At 43.0% G+C, this 21,024-nt stretch overlaps 1 protein-coding gene across 4 annotated transcripts in view; it reads right to left on the bottom strand.

Moving 5' to 3' along the window:
* Positions 1-21,024, bottom strand: part of ptpn5 (protein tyrosine phosphatase non-receptor type 5) — a 245,750-nt gene that overhangs the window by 196,665 nt on the left and 28,061 nt on the right. Inside the window, exons 2-3 of one of the 4 annotated variants that reach the window (XM_072592036.1) lie at positions 17,261-17,388; positions 8,387-8,637 (exon numbers count right to left, since the gene is read on the bottom strand). The exons of 1 other annotated variant lie outside the window; for it this stretch is intronic. The gene's annotated coding sequence lies outside the window, so the exon portion shown is untranslated. Of the gene's footprint in view, positions 1-8,386; positions 8,638-11,651; positions 11,681-17,260; positions 17,389-21,024 lie in introns of those variants that run through there. 2 more of the 4 variants (XM_072592042.1, XM_072592040.1) reach the window with 2 other exon arrangements.

Genomic DNA, 21,024 nt, shown 5'->3' on the forward strand with positions numbered 1-21,024 from the left:
TGAAGTACTGGCTTCTTTTTTTCTTTTTGTTTTACAGTGAAAGACACAAGGTGCACGAATCTTTATTCAATTTCCACCACCAGGAAGATAGGAAAACACCCGAGTGGCCAGTGACAAGCACTGCCCTTCACATCAAAGGGCAATGCTGTGTGATCAAAAGAATGAAGGGGAGGGTAGGGGCTAAATCAAAATAGAGTTGGAGGGGGAAATAATGCACTCCACTCCCTGCAGCGCCCACCTCTCCCTGAATAATTGGTGGACACCGCGTGCTCCTTCTCCAAGGACACTCGGGCCCTAACGTAACCGCGGAAGAGGGGCAGGCAGTCGGCCCTAATGACCCCCTCCACGGCCCGCTGCCTCGACCTGTTGATGGCCAGTTTGGCCAGGCCCAGGAGCAGACCCACGAGGAGGTCGTCAGACCTGCCCTCCCTCCTCCGTACCGGGTGCCCGAAGATCAGGAGCGTGGGACTGAATTGCAACCAAAAGCAGAGGAGGAGGTTTTTAAGAAAATCAAAAAGGGAGTGCAAACGTCCACACCCAATATATACATGGTCCACGGACTCCACAGCGCCACAGAACAAGCAGTTGGGCTGGGAGTCCGTGAACCACCGCAATCTGCGGTTGCAGGGGACTGCTGCATGCAGCACCCTCCACCCCAGATCCCCGAGAGAAAGGGGGAGGACACCCACGTAGAGAGCCCTCCACTGGGGATCCCCACCGCCTGGTGGCAAATGGGCACGCCAAGGCGTGTCCGGACGGTGGATGAGGGAGAAGAGGTGGACGGTGTGCAGCAGCAGTCAATACAGGGCCCTCCTTTTTACCCCCTGGAAGGGAACAAAATTAAAATTCCGGAGGCGGCTCAGGTTGTGGGGCACAGGCTCCTGCGGGAAGTACGGGACCTTGGGGCCAATGTGAAATTCCGTCCGGGCTGGGGTGAGCGCGGACGGGATCCCACCGCACACCTGAGCGTCCTCCAACCGGTGCACTACGTCGGGTCCGAGCACCGCCGTTTTAAGGCGTCGGATGGCAGTGGCCACGTACCGGACGTCTACCGCTGCCCTGCTCGCTATGTCCTGCGGCAGCGTCCAGCCCAGGCCCCCGGCACCCAGCACGTCCCCGACCCTGGTCGCCCTCGCCGCCACAGCCCTCCCCTCCGACAGCCACTCGAACCCGTGAGTATGAAGGTGCGGATTCCTGAGCAACGGCTCCCTGACGACAGCCGCTACTCCAGCCGGAGGGTAGGCGCGACGCGATTTGACCATGTTCCAAACAGTGATCAGGTCCTGGTAAAAGACAGGCAGCGTCTTGAGGGCGACCTCCAAACCGTCACGGTCGACGAACAGGAGCTGCGTGTCGTAGTTGAGGTTACGGACCTGGCGGAAAAAATACGTCGCCAGGGCGCACCACCTAGGAGGAGGCTCGATGTAAAGGTATCGCCGCAAGGTCTGAAGGCGGAACGTCGCGACCTGGGTGCGGACGCACACCAGCGACTGACCGCCCTCCTCAATAGGGAGACTCAGAACCTGCGCGGTGACCCAGTGCATCTTTTTGTCCCAGAAGAGGTCCACCAACATTCTCTGGATGTCAGCGACAAAGCCAGGAGGAGGGACCAAAGTGACCAGCCAGTACCACAGCATGGCAGCCACCAGCTGGTTTATGACCAGCACTCGACTCCTGTAAGATAGCACTCGGAGCAGTCCTGTCCAGCGGCCTAGGCGAGCCAAGACTTTGGCCTCCAGCTTCTGCCAGTTGGCCGGCCAGGATTCCTCAGCCGGGCTGAGGTAGACCCCCAGGTAGAGGAGATGGGTGGTACTGCAGCTGAACCCCCCGTAACTCCTCCGGCAGAGAGTCCACCCGCCACGGACCGACCAGTAGTCCGGAACATTTGGCCCAGTTGATCCTGGCTAAACCGGAGCACCCGAAGGAAACCCACACAGAGAGTCGCCTGAGGCAGGAATTGAAACGGGCCTCTGGCTGTGAGGCAGCAGTGCTAACCATTGTGCCACCATGACACCCAAGTACTGGCTTCTCTTAGTCTTAAGTAATTATGTCTAATTTTAGTCAATGTAACTTGTATTTAATGCTCTCATGATATAAACAGAGTCTTTTTTATGTAAAAGTGTCTCTTTTTTTCTCAGACTCATCCATGCTCTATCGTCTACCTATGGTAACTAATCATCCTTAGACTCACAAAGAAATGACAATTGGTTGCAGCACTAAATGTCGACTACACAAACTCAGCTTATTAAAGAGATAGTTAGGGAAATCCACCCGACATCTACAGTCAATCATAGCTTAGTGGAACTTTAACCAAACTTGATGCAACATTTATTTAAGGCAGAATATATTAAGGGATTTAAGGCAGAAATTCAGGGAGCTAGGGTGGAAGCTTAGAGCTAGAACAAACAGAGTTGTTGTCTCCAGTTTATTGCCATTGCCACTTGCTAGCAAGTCGAGGAATAGGGAGAGAGAGGAGTTGAACACGTGGCTACAGGGATGGTGCAGGAGGGAGGGTTTTGGATTGCTGGATAATTGGGGCTCTTTCTGGACCTCAACAAATGGGATAGTTTTCACCTGAACCAAAGGGGTACCAATATCTTGGGGGGAAATTTGCTAATGCTCTTCGGTTGGGTTTAAACTAATTCAGCAGGGGGACTGGAACCAAAATTACAATTTGAGTATACAGGGGGTTGAGAGTTGTGAGGTCAGAAATATGGTTTCAAGATCGCAAGAAGGCACCGGCAAGCAAGACGTTGCTTTGAAGTGTGTAAACTTCAACACCAGGAGCATCCGGAATGAGGTGGGTAAACTTATCTGGTAGCTCAGATTTCGATGTTGTGGCCATTTCAGAGACATGGGTAGAGCAGGGACTGGAATGGTTATTGCAGGTTCCAGGATTTAGATGTTTCAGTAAGAAAACAGAAAATGGTAAAAGAGGGAGTGGTGTGGCACTGTTAGTCAAAGACAGTATTATGATTGTAGAAAAGACATTTGAGGACTCAACTACTATAGTAGTATGGGCTGAGGTTAGAAACAGGAAAGGAGAGGTAACCTGTTGGGAGTTTTCTATAGGCTTCCAAATAATTCCAGAGATGTAGAGGATAGGATAGCAAAGATGATTCTCGATAGAAGCGAGAGTGACAGTGTTATGGGGTACTTTAACTTTCCAAATATTGACTGGGAATGCTATAGTTCAAGTACTTTAGATGGGTCAGTTTTTGTCCAATGTGTACAGGAGGGTTTCCAACAACTGTGGGTCCTTAATAAGTATGTACTGGTCAGGCAAGTAGGAAGTTGTCGAGCAAAGAAGCTGTGGTTTACTAAGGAGGTTGAATCTCTTGTCAAGAGAAAGATAAAGGCTTATCTTAGGATGAGATGTCATGGCTCAGTTAGGGCGCTTGAGAATTACAAATTAGCCAGGAAAGATCTAAAGAGGGAGCTAAGAAGAGCCAGGAGGGAACATGAGAAGCCATTGGCAGATAGGATCAAGGAAAACCCGAAGGCTTTCTATAGGTATATCAGGAATAAAAGAATGGCTAGAGTAAGATTAGGGCTAATCAAGCATAGTAGTGATATGCTGTGCATGGAGTCAGAGGAGATAGGGGAAATGCTAAATGAATACTTTTTGTCAGTATTCATTCTGGAAAAAGACAATGTGCTTGAGGAGAATACTGAGATACAGGCTACTAGACTAGATGGGATTGAGGTGCATAAGGAGGAGGTGTTAGCAATTCTGGAAAGTGTAAAAATAGATAAGTCCCCTGGACCAGATGGGATTTATCCCAGGATTCTCTGAGAAGTCAAGGAGGAGATTGCTGAGCCTTTAGTTTTGATCTTTATGTTGTCATTGTCTATAGGAATAGTGCCAGAAGAATGGAGGATAGCAAATGTTTCTCTTGTTCAGGAGTAGAGGGGAGTAGAGACACCCTAGAAATTGTAGACCTGTGAGCTTTACTTCAGTTGTGGGTAAAGTGTTGGAAAGGGTTATAAGAGATACAATTAATAATCATCTAGAAAGGAATAAATTGATTAGGGTTGTCAACACAGTTTTGTGAAGGGTAGGTTGTGCCTAACAAACCTTGCTGAGTTCTTTGAGAAGGTGACAAAACGGTGAATGAGGGTAAAGTAGTTGATGTGGTGTATATGGATTTCAGTAAGGCGTTTGATAAGGTTCCCCATGGTAGACTATTGCACAAAATATGGAGGCATGGGATTTGAGGGTGATTTAGCAGTTTGGATCAGAAATTGGCTAGGTGAAAGAAGACAGAGGGTGGTGGTTGATGGGAAATATTCATCTTGGAATTCAGTACTAGTGGGGTACCGCAGGGATCGGTTTTGGGTCCACTGATGTTTGTCATTTTTATAAATGACCTGGATGAGGGCATAGAAGGATGGGTTAGTAAATGACACTAAGATCGGTAGAGTTGTAGATGTTGATAAAGGATGTTGCAGGTTACGGAGGGACATAGATAAGCTGCAGAGCTTGGTTGAGAGGTGGCAAATGGAGTTTAATGCAGAAAAGTGTGGGGTGATTCAATTTGGAAGGAGTAACAGGAGTGCAGAGTAGTGGGCTAATGGCAAGATTCTTGGTAGTGTAGATGAATAGAGAGATCTTGGTGTCCAGGTATATAGATCCCTGAAAGTTGCCACCCAGGTTGATAGGCTTGTTAAGAAAGCAGACAGTGTGTTAGCTTTTATTGGTAGAGGGATTGAGTTTCAAAACAATGAGATCATGCTGCCGCTGTACAAAACACTGGTGCGGCCACAATTGGAATATTGCATACAGTTCTGGTCCCTGCATTATAGGAAGGATGTGGAAGCTTTAGAGAGGGTTCAGAGGAGATTTACTAGGATGTTGCCTGGCATGGAGGGAAGGTCTTATGAGGAAAGGCTGAAGGACTTGAGGATGTTTTCATTAGAGAGAAGAAGGTTGAGAGGTGACTTAATTGAGACATATAAGATAATTAGATAGGGTGGACAATGAGAGCCTTTTTCATTGGATGGCAATGGCTTACATGAGAGGACATAGATTTAAGTTGGGGGGTGATAGATATAGGACATGTTTCAGAGGCAGTTTCTTTACTCAGAGAGTAATAGAGGCGTGGAACGCACTGCCTGCAACAGTAGTAGACTCGCAACTTTAAGGGCATTTAAATGGTCATTGGATAGACATACGGATGAGAATGGAATAGTGTAGATTAGATGGACTTCAGATTGGTTTCACAGGTCGGCACAACATCGAGGGCCGAAGGGCCTGTACTGCACTGTAATGTTCTCTGTTCTATGTTCTAACAGTGAGCCCCAGCAGCTGCCATTACATGAGCATTTAAGGCTCTGTTTGGGAAGTTTCTCTTGAATAGACTGCCATGTGGGATCACCACTGCCCTGGAGATCTTGCAACGGATTCTGTTCAATACATTACATGATTTATAAGGTGTCTTATGCCATATTTATCATGTTGTTAATTGGGAAAGTGTTAAGAAACATGACCAGAAAGTCCATGCAGTTTGAAAAGGCCTACTGTGGAAAGGACTTCCCCCCAACAAAATGTGCAAATTTTCCAAGAAATTAATTTGTTTTCAAGGACATACTATTGATAAATAAATGATAAGACACAAACATGGTGCTGGGATTTGCTTCAGGAAGATGTTTTCCAAAATATCATGGAGATGCAGATAACCACAGATTTCCTGGCTCACTACAATCCATCCTTTCCAACAATCAAAGTTGCAAACGCTTTAACTACAGTGCTCTTTCATGAACAATGTCATGGCTTTCACAAAGTGGTGTATTCTGTCTCCAGAACATTTTCAGAGATGCAGATTTACCACACAGTTATAGAAAAGGATGCTCTATAGTCACATGAGCATGTGAGAGATTTTCAGATGACAGGCCTAGAAGTTCTCATAGGAATGGACCATATAAAATTAGCATCCCTGTTAGGCCAGAAAGAATTTGCAAGGATATTTCCATGGATACATAGGTTCCAACTCTGTCTTATGAGGTTCACCTACAAGAAAATTATGTGCAGGGGGAGCTACAATCAGCAGATACAACTGTCATTAGTCCTACAATGTTGGTGAAGTTGAATTATATACTTTGGCCACAGTGACTTACTGGCCAGCAATCAAAAACAATCAAATTGGCTCAATAACATCTAACAGAAGCAAGAGAAACACTGTAAATATGTTGCTATCCACTGGTATTGCATCAAAAGGTGATCAGATCCAAGGCACATTGGAGTAGCCATTAGAGCCTATTTTGTGCACCAACAACGTTTCACAATTCTAGACAACTTACTGGTGTTTAATTGTTCTTGGTTCACTGTGAGCTAACATTCTAGATAAGAGCCACCAGGAATTGTTTTGAATGATAGAATGTGAAAGCAGGCCATTTAGCCCATCGAGTCCATGCCGATCCTCTGAAGGCCATCCCACCCAGACCCACCCCACCCCTGAAATCCTACATTTGCCATACCGGAAGCTTTGGGGAAGTTAACATGGCCAATCCACCTTACCTGCACATCTTTGGATTGTGGAAGGAAACTGGAGCACCTGGAGGAAACCCACACAGACACGGGGAGAATGTGTAAACCCCACAAGGACACGGGAGATTGTGTAAATCCCACACAGACACGGGGAAAATGTGCAAACGCCACCCAGTCAGTCACTTGAGGTTGGAATTGAACTCTGGTCCCTGTCACTGTGAAACAGGAGTGTCAACCACTGAGTCACCATGCCACACCATCAAGCCACCGTGCCACTCCTGTTGTTGGGAATTAACAAGAACAAGGTCAGGACTCTGTATTGGTGTGGTGGCCGGGCATCTCATAGCAGAGAGTGAAATTGTGCTTTTCACAGGCCTCACAGCAAGAGAGTCACTGATTCCCATTAATTTCCTCATTAGGCCATGGGAATGAATGGGAACATACCTATGTAAGCCTGTTGATGATCTCACCCTACTGCTGCCAATTATTTTTCTTGTGGATAGACACAAACATGTTATATACCACCACCACAAATGCAGTTGTCTGGTGTCTCGTACGAAATGTTCACTGCTCATAGTATTCCAAATTTAGTGTGTCCGAAAATTGGACCATGATTTGCTTACGAGTCTTTCTGCCATTTTGCATCCACTTTCAGATTTATGCAGCTAACTGCTTCGCCAAGATGCCAACAGTTGAATGGAGAAGCTAAATATGGGGTACAGACAGCCCGATTTCTTTTGAATAAAAACATTGACTTTTTTTACAGACCTGTTAGGTTATTGGTTCACCCAACTCCATTGTGGCTTTTTGCCATCAGGTTTGCTGATGCGGCAAACATTGAATATTCAACTTCCTATCTTACAAAAGGAATACTACAAAAATATTTGTGAAAAAGAGTAGTCTTATCAGAAATAGCAGGCTACTCACTAAAATAAACATTGCACTTCATGAGGGCTGCTACACTTAGATCAAGAACACTGAGTCATAGAATCATACAGCATGGAATCAGATTCTCATGAAGTGCAGGTCATCCATATCATCCAGGTCCAAACTGAACCAATCCCAATTGCCAGCATTTGACCCATATCTCATAAACCTTTCCTGTTCATGTACCTGTCCAAATGTCTTTTAAATGTTATAACTGGACCTGCATCTACCAATTGTTCTGGCAATTCATTCCACATATGAAACGCCCTCTGTGTGAAAATGTTGCCCGTCTCACCTTAAACCTTTCCCCTCTCACCTCAAACCTATGCCTTCTAGCTTTGAATTCCTTTACCTGAGGGAGAAGGAAAGTTAGTCAGTGGACCAGCAGCAGCAGTGTATCACCCATATAGCTGAGGAAGCATTATAGATGAACAGCTGGATACTTGTACTATTGTGGATTAATCATCCACTAACACTTCATGATGATAGTGATTCACAGATTAATCTCAGTCATGACTAGAATCAGAGACAATTGTCCTCAAGCTAAGGACCTACCAACCTTCCAAGTGCAAAGAAGTTCTAGAAGAAATGTGAAACCTCCAGGCCACTTGAAGTTATGAAGACAGAAATTTGTGGGGAAGTGGGATAGAGATGAATACAAAAGTAGCTATATGTTGACATAAATGCAAACTATGGTTATTAAAGCCTGGGTGTAGATGTTGCATAAGGTTACAATCCTAATAAAGTTAATATTTAAGTTGCATTAATTTCCACCAAATCTGATAATGTCGCACATTCTTTCCATGGAGAATCATGTTGTCCTGCATGAGATCCCAATGGGGTCAGAAGTGACATACCAGCTCCTCGTAGTCTTAAGTAATTATGTCTAACTTTTGTTAATGTAACTTGTACTTAATGCTGTCATGATATAAAAAGTCTTTTTATGTAAAGATGCCTCTTTTCAAGACTCACCTGTGCTCTATCCTCTACCAATGATAATTAATGGTCCTTAGACTCTCAAAGAAATGAAGATTGGTGGCAGCACTAAACTTCAACCTATTAAGAAAGTTTGTGCTGCCCCACTAGAGGGAGCACCTCCTGCAGTCAGGTTCAGTCTCAGTTGCAGTGAATCAGACCACAGTTTGACATGTCGGGGAGCCTCTGAATGTGTTCTGAAGCTGGTCTGAGGAATTTCGATGACTTCTGCCATTTTTGGACGGGCTCTGTGTCAAAGAAAACAAAAGAACGAAGACAATTTACAGCCCAGGAATAGGCCCTTCAGCCCCCCAAGCCTGAGCCGATCCAAATCCACTGTCTGAACCTATCACCCAATTCCTAAGCATCTGTATCCCTCTGCTCCCCACCGACTCATGCATCTATCCAGACGCATCTTCAATGAATCTACCGTGCCTGCCTCTACTACCTCTGCTGGCAATGCGTTACAGGCACCTACCACCCTCTGTGTAAGGTACTTGCCGCGTATATCCCCCTAAAACCTTTCACCTGTCACCTTGAACGCATGACCTATCATTACTGAATCCCTCACCCTGGGAAAAAGCTTATCTCTATCTACCCTGTCTATACTCTTAATGATTTTGTAGACCTTAATCAGGTCCCCCCCTCAATCTCCTTTTTTCTAATGAAAATAATCCCAATCTACTCAACCCCTCTTCATAGTTAGAAGTCCTCAAAATTTCTCAGTCCTGCATCAGAACATGCTACACCTCACTTTCGAAGTGGCAGGTTTGAAGTTGGTTCATGGTTCATGCATGGAAGCAACTGCCCATTTAAATCATTAGCTGCTGCCAATCCTTCAAAGCATTGGTGATGAAAGTGTCTAAAACCAAATGCATACGAGATTAGAACAAAGAAAGAGCAAGTCTGAATCTTGTGGATTTGTTTCCGTAGTCAGGATACCCTTTGGGAGAAAGGTAAGGTATCCCAGGATAACTTTTGGGAAATTGAACTCCCCTTTGTTGGAGGTAAGGAACATTTTTGGGAGACATAAGGTGCACTTTAAGAACAATAAACTCACTCTTTTGAAGTAATCTTTGAAGAGGTAAAGCAGCCCCTTTGGAAAAATCAGGCAGCCCCTGGGATTGCTAAAACAAGGCATGTATATTGCGTAGAAAGTGTCTAAACTAATTAGGATGGTCAAGCCTTCAAAAAAAAATTAAAGCTGTCAAAGAACAGTCAATGTTATCAAAGAATTATCAAGCTTCTAAGGGGATATGCTAAACAATGAATGGAATCTGTCAAGATTTTGTCAAGGCATTTAAAACTCCAGGCCTTTTCATCTTTACAAAAATGTGAAATGTAGTGAAGTCTATACATGGTCCGTTACTTCTCCATGCAATGTCAAAATCACTAGCAAGGCCAGTTTTGTTGCCCATCCCAAATACACTTGAAATTGCTTGGCTTGTTAGGTCATTTCAGAGGGCAGGTAAGAGTCAACCATATGACTATGGATCTGAAGTAGGCCTGATCAGGTGAAGATGGCAGATTTCTAAAGGACATTGATGAACCAGATTTATTTTAATGATAATTAATGCTAGTTTCATGATCACTACTGAGACTAGCTATCAGTTCCAGTTCCATCATCTGAGCCTGCAAAGGTAACAACCTTTAAGGCTGTTAAACCCACTAGCACCTTCTATCTATGTTAATATTTTCTAATATTTCAAAATCCTCCACCCTGTTGTCTGTTCCTGTGTCATCCTTTAGCACTGTAAAGACAGATGTAAAGTATACGTTGAGGACAGAGTCCACATGTGTTTGTGTCCATACACATATTACCTCTAAAGTTCCTAATGGGCCCTACCTTTTGCCTCATTATTCTATTATTTTCCATATTTAAAATAAAATATTTGGGGTTTCCTGCATTCTCCCCAGGAGTGCACTTTATTTGCATGCCTTTAATTTCCTTATGAGATCCCATTTGCACTTTCTCTACACCTCCAGGGACTCTGCCACATTAAGTCTTTGGTACCTGACATACATTTCTCTTTTGTTCTTAATCCTAACCAAATATGTCCCTTGGTATCCAATGTTTTCCCATCTTGGTCCCATCCTTTAGCTTGACCAGAAAAGACATGAACTGCCCCCTTGCTGTTTCTTTCTTGAATGCTTTCTACTGCTCTGACACAAGTTTGTCTTCAAGTAGCTGCTCCCCAGTACATTTGAACCAAATCATATCTTATTTTAGTAAATTAGCCTTTCCCCAGTTTCCCTCTATTGGTTTACCTGTAACCGCCATCAGCACAGAGACATTCACCTCAGTGGGTGTAAACTGCATTCGGTTTGGAGTTACTAGTAAGCACAGTGTGGATACAAATCCACAGACAATGGACTAACCAACATGCAAGGTCTCTGACACTTGGCAGATCACTGAAACCAGACCCCTGCATAACCCTATGCAGAGGACACACCTCTCTAGCTGTCTTGATGTGGCATATTGGAGATGCAGGAACAGGCTGGCGTACCTCAGGCAGAAGTCTAGAGGCCATCAATGGACTAGAAGAGAAGATGGAGGACTCTGTCCAAGTTCTGATGGCTGCAAATGAGTGCTGCACTTGGAGAGCTTATGGCACAACTCAACCTGGATTTAATGCTGTTACAGCCAGAAGGACTAAGAAGCAGATGGTGATCTGAAGAGAAAGTGCAATTATGGGGTTGAGGTGAGGGGGTAGTGGGATATGTAAGAGATACATGTTTACATCATGCGTAACTTGGTAATCAGAACTGAGGGAAGGAAGTAGATGGGAGGAAATGTAGGTGTGATCATACAATGACCTTCAATTCTTTCAGCTCTGTTGCTGGTCATGTCCTCAGCTGTGTCCACTCCAGTGATGGAGAATACTGTCTCCTCCACTGGAGGGAGAATTGACCTCTGTTAGTTAGGTGCTGCTGGCTTCAGTTGTCCAGCTTGGCATGGAAAAGAGAAGAAAGCAAATTGTAGCGCAGTCTATTTGAGTGATGTGATTGCCATAGTCCCTGAACTGGCAGCATGTACAATGTGTGAGATGTGGGTGGATAAGGGAGTCAGTTAAGCTAAGAATGTTAGGTATGAGTCAAGTTTGATGGAGACTGTCAATGAGAAATCGGACATGTGGTGGATAAAGCAATGTGTGAGGCTTATGGTGCAACTGGGGAAAAGTGCATTTACTAGAAATGACCATTCTATAAAATCAATCATCACAGCCCCATAACAGGGCACTGGAACCACTCCTTACTTTACCTTGAGTGTAGCATTCATCATTTGAACAGCTGGGTTTCAAAATCTTCCTTCCGTTGATAACGAAGCACAGACTTCAAAAATATCCAGCACCATCCAAGCAGAAGTGTAAATTGCTGACAGTTGGTACATATGCTGAGGTTGCACTGGAAAGCTGCAGAGCACTGCTTTGCACTTGAGCAACCACGTGATCACACTGCTATGAGACAGTGGACAACAGCTAGATAAGTTGCAGTTTTAGTTTTCATCACCTTTCAAGAAAAACTTTTGAAGTTATGTTGAGATTGTGAGTGCTGTCGAGTCAGTGATCATGGTGGAACTGTGCGCTACCAGCCAGTAAATAATTAATGCACAGAAATATACACCATCATTTGCGATGGACTGTTGTTTCCCCTCTTCGTTGTGTGTCAGACAAAGTCATTGAATAGATAAGGGGACTGTCAACTGCTGACAGGATTATTTATAGGACACCACATTACCATGAACTGAAATAGATTCAAGCGGATATTCAGCAATGCAGAAGTACCAGTTTTGAAGGAAGAAGTGTCCTTAATGCAAGTTAGTCTCCAAGTGAGGTGATAATGTATTTTTGTGGTTAGAGCCAGAAACTGCAGCTGAGAAATTAATGGCATGTTGGAAGTCTACATTCGGTTTGACATTTGACTGGCTGTTTCTGTACTTTCTTTGTGTGTTCATTCATGTAAAAGCAAAAGACTGTGGAAGGTGGAAATCTGAAATAAAAATGGAGAATACTGAACTGGTGAAAGTTCACGGACTGAGATGTTAAGTCTTTTCATCTCTCTCCACAGATACTGCAAGCCCTGTAGAACTTTGCCACTGTTTCCCAATTTTATTATGTATGTTCATTCAACTGTTAACTGCAATTTTAAGCTGCTCTCTGTAACAAGCAAAAATGTGGGAGGACTGCTGACACAGTGCTGCTACAGGGGAAATGTACCTTTTATTGAATTACCTCAGAATTGTGTACACTTCCTTCACTATATCCATTATCATACATCCTTCCATTATGCAACGTCGCATCTATTGATTTCCTTCCAGTCTGTCCACCGATATCAGCTATCATCAACTCTATACAATATCCAGCCTGCAGTAGTAAGCTGAGAAAAGCTTTCACCCAACTTCCTAAATGCCAATCTGCATAGGTCACTTCAATCTTCATCCCAAGATCCTCAAACAGGATTGATCATTGACCTTGCTTCATTATCATCCTTCTTCAAATCCTAACTTGATTTCTCCTTTCATCGAGTCCCTTCCCACTCATGTCAGTGATTCTTCCAATGGTCTGCACCAGGTCATCAGTTTCTAGGCCCAAGCAATCTCTTTTTCACCAAAGCTGTCTCATCCTTCTACACCTCTATCTCCCAGAAGAACGGTTTGAATGATCACTGCTTCATCTTGAAGGGAGATTTGCAGAACAATCTCCTGCCCCAGAAGTTAATACAAGTAGATCCAATTTTTTATTTGTACTCCTGAGTACTTTACATGCAAGTCACTCGTCAGGCTTAAGGTTTCAGAGAAAATTCCAAGAGCTCTGAGGTTTCATACAATACCACCTGAGGACATCTGGTGTATTATAGAAAGGATAGCCACAGGGAGTTAGCTGAAGATTTTGGAGTTTCATCATATATCAGTGGATTTGCATTGAAGAGGATTTACAAGGCTAAACCAAGGCTGGTTGTTTGGGATTTTGAAGAGTTAATAGATGATGCAATTGTTAAGGATATACCAGCCTGAATGACATTTGCAACCTGTGATTTTTGGTGAAATCTGGCAACTGGACTTTGGTTCTGAGACATTAATAACACTTATCTCTGGTTTTACAGTACCAGCACATAAGGAAACCATCAACATGAATCATTAAAGGCCTTGGCCTTTTGGTGATGTAGCTGCTTTGAGCATTAGGTCATATCTGGAGTCAGAGTATTGGAGGAGGCAAGATTTTGCTGACTGACATCCAGGAGAGAATCAAAGAAATATTTGTGGTTGTTTTGCCACACACAGGGGATGTCTTTCTTCAACAACTCTCTCAGCAAGGTACCTTCTCTGCAAATGTTACAAAAAAATGTGGCAAAAGGAAGTTTAAAAATCCATTTTATCCTCAGGATGAGACCTTGTTTAACATCCTCAATCTTGTCTAGAACAGGCGGACTCAATGAGTGAAGTACATGGAGGTGAAGATGTTTAATGTGGCTGACCCTGACCTGGCAACCCATGCCATTAAATGCCATTCCTGTTATTGTGCTGTGGCCATCAGTAGGCAAAGATGTGCTCAAGACGATGATACTATCAGCTACACAAATGCAGCCAGGTACATTTTCAATAATCCTGTCCAATATTCCTACTGGAATTGGTCTTAGCCCAAATAGTAACCATCTGAAAAGTGCAATCTAATGCCATCTCAAATATCATGAGCATCTGGGACTTCTCCTGCTCAGTGGGAGGACCAGTGGCTGTGTTACAAATCTTGTTTAGAAAAGTACCTGGCTCCAGAACATTTAGCATTAATTTTTTTCCAGGATCAGTGTATATGTGGACATCTCCTCAAGAGAAAGTATGAGGTATCATGGATCTTGCTATAGTCTTATAGTGCCATCTTTTTTCAGGATACTCCAATCTGGGTCAGGCTCCACCTTCAGAATTGTACTATTTCAACCTGTCTGATTCAGTTCCACTCAAGGCTTTTGCTGGATGTGCACACTACAGATCCTTGGAGGATCAATGAATGGGCTGAATCATCCTTGTGACAATGTTACATGATCTGCAAAATTGTAGGTCATGTCAAAGTGATCTGGGTACAGCCATTGGAGATTATTGACTGACTCGATTTCATGCCCTGAGTCTGTCCCACCTCAGTCATTGTGGTTTGAATGTCATGAACTGCAACTATACTTATATCTGTACATTCTGTCGGCTTGGCACTACTTGCCCATTGTCATCTACCAGATTGAACCTCAGATGTGTTTCATTTAAAAATCTGTTGCCACTGTCGTAATGGTGTACTGCCTTCTTTATCACTTGTGTTTTGTTCTGGGTTCTGCCTTGACCTTTGAAACCAGATTTCCTTTGTCAATCATTATGTAATGATCATTCTTAATTGCCTTAATTAGTGTAGAAGCAATCACTAATTTGATGAGCCTCTCTGACATTGGAAAAGTCACACTTGTCTGTTCATGGGGTTGCTAGTTGTTTGTCAACAGTTGGAGTCCGTTAATTTTGAAGGTGATTCTTGAATTGAGCTTATCTTCGTGTAGCTTCCAGATCTTTGCTGGATCTTTCTGATCATCCACAGAAAGACTGGATATGTTGACAGTCCTTCTTGGAGATGGTAAGCATAATATTCATAACTGTCTTCTCATGATCTTTGTATACAGGTAAGGCTTGTTATTGTAGAGAAACATTCTTGAGAGTTTTTTTTTCTACATTTTCCTTTCGGGAAGCTTTATGTCTGTACAATGAGGAGGATTAAATTCCTTTTTGTAAATTCTAATGAGCTGCATTATAGGAGCTGGTGTGGCTCAATGGGTTGCTTGCCCTACCTTTAAGCTGAAAGACCTGGATTTAAGCTTCAATCCAGAACTTATTTGCTACTAAAGAAACTAACTACTGAGGCAGGCAAGCCAGCACACATGGTGCCTATCCCCAGCTCAGGTAAATGTGAGCGTTAGTGACAGGAAGGACGTCCAACTGTAAAACTAAATTCAATAGTTACTGTCTATGGTAAAGGTGACCAACCAGTATTAAAACAACTCCACACAATTTGAAAAAAGCCATAAGAGGTATCAAAGGATCACATGTGACCATATTATTGAACATCTCCAGCCACACCTGCTGTGCTGAAATGGGTTTGTTTCTATACTTAGCTCTAAGCTACAACGTGATCCAAAACTGCACTTTGCTGTTGGACATGCAATTCTTCAAACAATATGTTAACAGTTCTTGTCAACGTTTTCAACCCAGTGTTAAAAATCTCTTGCTGTTGTGTGTTACCATTCACTCAAGGAGTCCAAATTACTTAGGCAACATACTCTTTGCCTGCATGGAACTATTGACAGTGATAATAGGTGCTACAATATACCTTCCATTGTATGGTTGCCCAGAACTCTCTCCCACTCTTACCGCATAGGCATGGGTGTGTGGAGGAAGGGTTTTCAGGTCAATCCTCAATCCATTTCGTGATTGCACCTTGCATGGCCATCGGTTCCTGGGATACATGGGACATGCACTCAAAACTTCCAAGTCAGAGGCAGTGGCACTGCCTACTGCTCCACAAGACCTCCTCAAAATCTCTGAACACTATTTTAAAAAAGAGCCAGTTATATTTGTGGTATCCTAGCTAATATTCTTTAATAGAAAGGAGCACACAGAAAGCAAAGAGGCCCCTTTAACTTATAAAGATTGCATAGTCTTTTGAAAAAGCATTCCCCTGAGGCTGTATTTTGTTACCAGAACTGACTATCACTTAGCTAAGCACTGAACCAGATGTGGAGATGGGCAACATAACAGTGTATCTGTAGAAGGATTGTTCTTCTCTAAAATGCTTTCAGCAAGACACTCTTATTTCAGTGAAGGACTTAGAGGAATGCTGAAAGAATGGTGGAGAAATCAGGTGTACCCTAGAACTCTGTGGGAAGCTAGTGATGTGATTGCTGGGCCTCTTCCTGAAGTATTTGTGTCATCAATGTCACAGGTGAGGTGCCGGAACACTGGAGATTGGCTAACGTAGTGCCACTGCTTAAGAAAGGTGGTAAGGACAAGCCAGAGAACTATACACTGGTGAGCCTGACCTCAGTGGTGGGCAAATTGTTGGAGGGAATCCTGAGGGACAGGATGTACATGTATTTGGAAAGGCAAGGACTGATTAGGGATAGTCAACATAACCTTTGTGCGTGGGAAATCATGCCTCACAAACTTGAATGAGTTTTTTGAAGAAGTAACAAAAAGGATTGATGAGGGCAGAGCAGTTGATGTGATCTATATGGACTTCAGTAAGGCATTTGACAAGGTTCCCCATGAGAGACTGGATCTCGCGGAATACAGGGAGAGCTAGCCATTTGGATACAGTACTGACTCAAAGATGGAGGATTGTTTTTCAGACTGGAGGCCTGTGACCAGTGGAGTACCACAAGGATCAGTGCTGGGTCCACTACTTTTTGCCATTTATATAAATGATTTGAATGTGAACATAGGAAGTATAGTTTGTAGATGACATCAAAACTGGAGGTGTAGTGGACAGCGAAGAAGGTTACATCAGATTACAACAGGATCACAACAGGATCTTGACCAGGTGGGCATACTAAATCAGAAAATTGTCTTGTACGCACCTAACAAATTCCTCTCCATCTAAAGCTTTAACACTATGGCAGTCCCAGTCTATGTTTGGAAAGTTAAAATTCCCTACCATAACCACCCTATTATTCTTACAGATAGCTGGGATCTCCTTACAAGATTGTTTCTCAATTTCCCTTTATGACTCTAAATTGTATTGGACCTCAGCAGGTTTGAGAATATAAGTTGAAGTTGAGAAGCTTGCTGATTATTTGCCATTGAAGAATTAGGAGAGTTGTAGACATCAGCTCAGGTAAGACACTTACCACAACAGTCATGGACAATCTGTACCATTCATCTTCCTGACTTCTTGTTCAGCTCAGATGAGAGCTATAATTTTCAGACATTGTTTCCCCAATCATAATCTTCCCTCATATTATATGCTGTCTTGATGCTAGAACAAAGAGTGAGAGTTATTGAGAAGTTAAGTTGGGTTCAGTGAAGGTGATGAGTTAAGAGGTGGAGAAGAAGCAAAACAAAACAGAATGGGGAAGTGATGAATATAAAGCTATATTTGTGGATTATAAACTGAGGAAGGAGTCTTATAAGGACAAGATAAACATGTAAATGGTAGAAGAGAATGTGAAGAGACCCAAGGAAGAAATGTGTATACTTTTGGATTGAGAAAACGTATTAGTGCAGTATAACTTTGTGATTAACTGCAGAATGATGTGATGTAAAGGTGGCCATTGTTGAAGGTAGTGGGACTGGAGTGATTTGACTGAGATGAAGAGCTTCTTATTGTTGCTGCCCTACTAAGGTCATTGCATCCTCTTTCTACATTAAGCCCGGTCACTGGTGACTGCTTAATAAGAGGGGCCACTGATTCATTTAGTTTAACTTGGTGAGGTCAGGGGGAGCAGAAAAGGCCCCATTGATTTGGATCCAGTTCTCGCAGGTCTGCCTTGTTGACGAGCCATTTTCCAAACCTCCCAAAATCAGCAGGCTGTGCCAGAGTGTTCATTTGCTCCTGCAACTCAATGACTATTGAAAAAAGAGACACAAAACGTGAAAATAATACAGGATTTTCATGCTGATTTTGGGCAACCAGTATAATCTCTATCCCACATTCCGATGATTATGTGCCAGCTTTTGACCTACATTTAAAATCTTACAGCACCGTGTCATAACCCAAAATCACTCACAGAAATGCTGCAACATGCAGGATAGAATCGCGCCACTTTTCTGGGCAGTTGCAAATATTGAGCTGGGCATTTCCTCACAGGAAAAGAAAGAAGATAGAAAGTTAAATCTCAGCAATTGAGTTGAATAATTCTATTTTAATAACTCCCTTTCAGTTGTGTGTGGAGGTCAGGATAGCCCGTTCTCGTGAAAGTATTCTGTTTCTGTCTTTAACTGGAAGAACAACATTGACTTCCTACTTGGCCAGCTGCCTCCAACTGGGCACATGAGGAATGGAACATCAAAGGCAAAAGAAGTAGGAAAGTTGCCAATGAGATATTGTATACTTTTATATAATTAGAAATTACAAGCAACTCTCCTGTGCATAGCAAAACTCCTGTAAAGGCTTATTTATAGCATGCAATCATTTCATAGGGCATTAGTGTAATTTTAAGATAACAGAGGGAGGATGCAAGTTCTATTTACATTCTAGCCATTGGTGTTCATCTGCTAGGGGACATGGTAAGTTGCTCAAAAGACAGGGAAGATAAATTTGTTTCAATGAATTTATCAGGCCAAAGGCAGCGTAAATACTCGTTCTTCCATGACCCACAGTAATGTTCTGCTCCATTGCCGATCCTCTGTCTGCCTTCAACTGACCCCTTGAATCCTTCACTAAATTTAACATTGGATTCAGAACTCAACTCCACAGCAAAACAGCTGCGATCCCCAATTCCTCACTGACAGGTGAGGTGACTATCTCACTGGCTAAGCATCTACATCTGCATTTCAGGCTGGGTGATGCAACAACGTGAAAGAGCTCAAACACATACAATCACGCTTACGAATAAACAAAAATGTTGCTTTTTTAAAGTACGTCTAATGCGCACTAAACATCCCAAAACAATTTACAAACTGAGTGCTACTGAACAGTAGTTCATAGAATCCCTTCAGTGTGGAAGCTGGCCATTCAGCCCACCAACCCTTCGAAGAGCATCCCATCCAGCCCCACTCTATCCCAACATTTCCCATGGCTAATCCACCTAGCCTGCATAACCCTGGATACTATGGGCAATTTAGCATGGCCAATCCATCTAGCCTGCATGTCTTGGTCTATAAGAGGAAACAGAACACCCAGGGGAACCCACATAGACACAGGGAGGACACGCATACTCCACACAGATAGTCACCCAATGCTGGAATCGAACCCAGATGTTTGGCACTGTGAGGCAGCAGTGCTAACCACTGAGCCACCATGCCAACCAAAATAATTACTGATGAAGTTTGGTAAAAGCGGCAATCAAATAACCAACAGCAAGTTCCCACATACACAAAAATGTGATAATTACCTGACAATTCATTTTCTGTAATATCGGTAGATGGATAAATATTGATCAGGACACAGAAAATAATAATGCATTGTGATCTTTTATGTCCACCAGAGAGGTCAGGCAAGGCCTTGGCTTAATGTCTCAGCATGAAAACAAAGCCTCTGGCAGTGCAGTAATCCTAAGTATTAATTTATAATGTTTATGCTCAAAGTGGAGGTTGAATAGATGGCTCTCCAAAACAAAAGGGAAAATTGGGTAATGCCACCACCAACTCAGCCATGGTTGACACAATTATTAAACAAACTCACCAGAAAATTTCCTTTATTGATGCGAGATTGATAAAATTATTGATTGCTCTCAATGCCCATTCTCACACCTTAATCCTTCCCAGCCTAGGATGACTGTGAATGATGTTCTCGAATTCCTTGTTTTTTAAAAAATCTTCCTTCCATTTTTAATTGAATCTCTTTTAGTGATGCTTCAATCAACGTCCAACCTATATTTCACCCAACGATCCATTCTGCAACACTGAACCTGGGCAGTCAATGTTGTCAGGTTATTCCATCAGGGACGCATCACAATTGAGAATGTTTCCACTCAACATCTTCACCAGAACATGGAAGGTATGGTCAGCAACAAATTATACAAAACTGCCTGATGGGATTTGCAAACTCAAAGAACAGCAGCTCAGAGAGCTGGTAGAGTTGGCTAAAGAAAGTGTGTGTGAAAAGACTCTGGTTTGTATTTGGCATTGAGAAGGAAGTCAGCACAAAGAATGTTTGAGAAGTTAAATCTCAAAATGAAGATCAGCAAGCTTAAAGTGAGGACATTCTCAATTGTGATGCTTCTCTTGGAAGAGAAAATTGATCTTTACAACAAACTAGATGTGCAGAAGACTCAACTTGTAAGCAAACAGAGTAGTGTGGGTTGCATGTCACTCAGAGAAGAATAAATGCGTGACCAATCTAATGAACACAGTGCCAGAAACACCAAGGTCTTGGCAAGAGCCTATCTTGTTGGCCTCAGTGCTGCTTGTGTTGAGTAGGAGTTACTGCATAATGATCAGGAACAGGAGCCCTTCCTATTTTCCTAAGGTCTTGAGATGATTTGTAACAATTAGCAGCAGTCCCAGTTACTCAACAAAGACCATAAATCAAACTTGCAATCTACTAAATCTTATGGTTTAATTCTTCAGTACAGATACACTGTGAGATTAGGAAAATTTCATATTCCTGTTCTTTAATTTACTGCTGGCAATTTGTTGAGATACAAAACAGAATTGAAATTTTCAAAGCAACTGTTCTTTCAAAAGGAAATTAAATATCTGACCTAGGCAAATAAACATTGGCTGTGGAAAAAACTGTTGAAAATGTGCAAGTTACACATTGACCGGGTTTCTGTGAATGTATATTCTAGGGATGTGATATGTGGATCTGTCCTAGATATTCATTCCCTGATGCTTATCATTCCTGTAATCACAACCCATGTCTTATGAGATTAACATCTGTTGTATGTTGGTGTGACTACTTGCCCGTTGCAAGAGAGTCCTCAGGTTGGGCACTGAACTTTAGATCTCA

The sequence above is a fragment of the Chiloscyllium punctatum genome, chromosome 22, assembly GCF_047496795.1.
Source record: "Chiloscyllium punctatum isolate Juve2018m chromosome 22, sChiPun1.3, whole genome shotgun sequence".
Taxonomy (NCBI): Eukaryota; Metazoa; Chordata; class Chondrichthyes; order Orectolobiformes; family Hemiscylliidae; genus Chiloscyllium; species Chiloscyllium punctatum.